The 3,269-nt window shown below is 36.8% G+C and overlaps 1 pseudogene; it reads right to left on the bottom strand.

Moving 5' to 3' along the window:
* Positions 1 to 441: 441 nt before the first annotated feature.
* LOC109676661 (olfactory receptor 4C6-like) lies at positions 442 to 1,568 on the bottom strand (annotated as a pseudogene).
* Between the last annotated feature and the right edge of the window lie 1,701 nt (positions 1,569 to 3,269).

The following is a 3,269-nucleotide window of genomic DNA, read 5'->3' as shown; positions in this document are numbered from 1 at the left end:
ATAATGGATGACTCTGAACAGTCATGGAGGAAGGCATCAGTGGTAAAACCTTGCTTAGATCAGAAAATAGCAACAATCACACGAAGAAGATAAAGGGCAGCTCATTAAAAAAAAAGAAAGAGGAAAAAAATGTGTGGCTGATACATAGTGAGGTGATGGTGAGCGACTTAATATGTCTTGGAGTAGCAAGATGAATCAGAGAAATCTCATAGAAGGCAAGGTTTTTCTAAGGTGAGGGGGAAGTCCTACAAAACATAAACCGACAATTAAAATCTAAATTGAAAATTCTCTAAATCACAACATTTTTTATAATTTTATCTATAATAAACCCTGTGATTGCCAAGTGATACTGAACAGTTATAGTTCTTACATGTTTCTGAAAGAAGAACTACTTCTTACAGGAAACATACATTGTTCTTAGCATCACTGTGACCTAAAATCTTAAGTTACATATTTCATCCAGAATATTTTCATGGCATTTTCACTTCTGCATTCCTCAGTGTGTAGATCAAGGGATTCAACATGGGTGTGATAATTGAATCAGATACAACCACTGCCTTGTATATGGGGTAAGTAGACACTGGCCTCACATACAAAAAAATGCATGTCACAAAGAACAACACAACCTTTGTGAGGTGAGAGCTGCAGCTGGAAAGGGTTTTGTGTCATGCTTCAGATTTATGACTTCAGAGAACACAGGATGACAATGTATGAGGCAATTAGAATAAGGAAGCTACCCACACACATCATGCCACTGCTGAGGATGAGTAAGAGACCCAGGGTATAGGTGTCTCTGCAGGCCAGTGTCAGTAACTGAAACAAATTACATATAAAGAGATCTATGATATTGGAATTACAGAAAGGAATTTGGTACATGAAGAGAAGCTGAATTACTGCATAAATAAATCTCCCATTCCAAGCTCCTCCCAGCATTAGGCAGCACATCTGAGGACTGGTGATGGTCATGTAGTGCAAGGGCTTACATATGGCCACGTAGCAGTCATAGGCCATCACAATGAGAAGGATGATCCCCACACCACCAAAGAAATGCTCTGCAAAGATTTGGGTCATGCATCCTTCAAAGGAGATGTCAGTGTTCTCAGACAGTGAGTCAACAATCAACTTGGGGCAATGACAGAAGAATAGGTGACATTAGAAATAGACAAGAAGGTAATAAAAAAGTACATAGGTCGTCTCAAACTTGGGCTTGTGATGATTGTTACCACAATGAGTTCATTTCCCAATATTATAATCCTATACATGATTAAAAAATGCTTATGTCTTCTCTTCAACAAAATTAGAGATAAGGGCAGAATAGGTTCTGCCTAGAAGTGAGGGGAAGAGTGGGGAAGTGGGGCAAGGGGGAGAAATGACCCAAACAATATACTCATTGAATAATAGAAAGAAAAAAGAAAAATTGTATTGCCAAAAAAGAAAAACAACAAAAAGATGTTGATACAAATGAAAAAAAAAAAAAAGAAAAACACAGCAGAAAATATTTTCCGAGTTTCTGAGTTCTCTGTAAGACCCAAAATAATTAATTCTGTGATGTTGTTTTGGTTTTCCATTTATTTGGCAATTATATGAGTGCCACCTGATAGCTGAGACACCTAAAAATGCAACATATGATAGATCTATAATTAGTGATGAATTAGTTTCCTTTATTCTGAGGACCCAAGGGAACTTGTTTGTTTTATTCGTTGAGTCACCATTCAAGTTAAATAGTTTTCCCTTCCTCCTCCCACCTTTCTGATTTTTATTATTTGTAGTAGTTAACTTTATATGAGAAACTTATTCATTCCAATCACTTGAATAATTCTGTAACTGACTTTTTTTCAGATAATGGAACTGATACTCAAAGTTTAAGAAACTTAACCAGTGTAACAGCCTGTGTAATATAAGAAGCTCTGGCTCAGGAATGAGGGAAAAGGAAAAGGATTTTATAGATGGCCTTATTAACATCATCCATCAGAAGCACATGCTCCTGCATCTCTGAGCCTTGGTTTCCATATCTGCTGAATAAAAACAGTTGACTGGATTTGAAGGAACAGGAGAGACTTTGTTCTCTTCAACCAAATACTCACTTCTAATTTACAACAATTGTTTTGGACTCTGGGTAAAATTTTCTAAAGTTGTGGTTTATTTTATTTTTATTTTTATTATTTTTTTTAATTTTATTATTCATATGTGCATACAAGGCTTGGATCATTTCTCCCCTCTGCCCCCACCCCCTCTCTTACCACCCACTCCGCCCCCTTCCTCTCCCCCCTACCCCCTCAATACCCAGCAGAAACTATTTTGCCCTTATTTCTAATTTTGTTGTAGAGAGAGTATAAGCAATAATAGGAAGGAACAAGGGTTTTTGCTGGTTGAGATAAGGATAGCTATACAGGGCATTGACTCACATTGATTTCCTGTGCATGTGTGTTACCTTCTAGGTTAATTCTTTTTGATCTAACCTTTTCTCTGGCCCAAAAGACCAAAAATCGTATGTTCTCCCTCATATGTGGACATTATTTTTAAAACATCTGTTCTGTCTCCCTAAGGCTGGGAAGTTAGAGTGATTCCATATTGACACATGAGAAAATTACTTCCACCTGATTTTCACTTCCATCATCAGTACTCTTCTCCCTTACTTATTGGACTCTACTTCTTCGTGTTACAAAGTTTATTTACTGCATTGTCAACTCGCTATCTGCTACATTCACAACCTGTTGCTTTCCACTCATGACTTTCTTTTCTCATAGAGTGACACCAGATCCAGACTACGTGAGCTGGCTTTGTAATATCAACCTCCCAGCCCTCAATTTCTGCAGCAGTTCAATTAATAAATGAGAAACCATAGCAACCATGACTGCTGAACTTAATAATTATGACTTTTTCTTATTTTTTCATCACAAACATCCATATGAAGTATTATGATTATTTTGATCTTTCAAAGGAGGAATTGAAGCTTAAAGAAATTACAAAGTTTCCTCACAGTTTTTTTTTAGTTATATGAATAATTACACACATAGGCTCCTAATTGCCATGCTTTATAGCCCACTCTCCATGATGTTTTCACCTCCTGACTCAGAAGAGCATTGCTATGAATGTTAAAAGAGGTAATACTTGTAATGGCTGGAAAAGTAGAATTTATATTGCTCTCTGATAATGTCATCAGGTTAGCATACTCTAGGCTTACCTACTGATTACTTCTATGCCTTCTGCCAATTAGTCCTCCTAACTGCTACCTTAGCCATCAGCAGTCTAAATATTTATTCCAAAAA

Source organism: Castor canadensis, chromosome 1 (assembly GCF_047511655.1).
Source record: "Castor canadensis chromosome 1, mCasCan1.hap1v2, whole genome shotgun sequence".
NCBI classification, from domain to species: Eukaryota; Metazoa; Chordata; class Mammalia; order Rodentia; family Castoridae; genus Castor; species Castor canadensis.
Note: the sequence above shows the minus strand (reverse complement) of the source record. Positions and strands in the feature narration are given on the sequence as shown.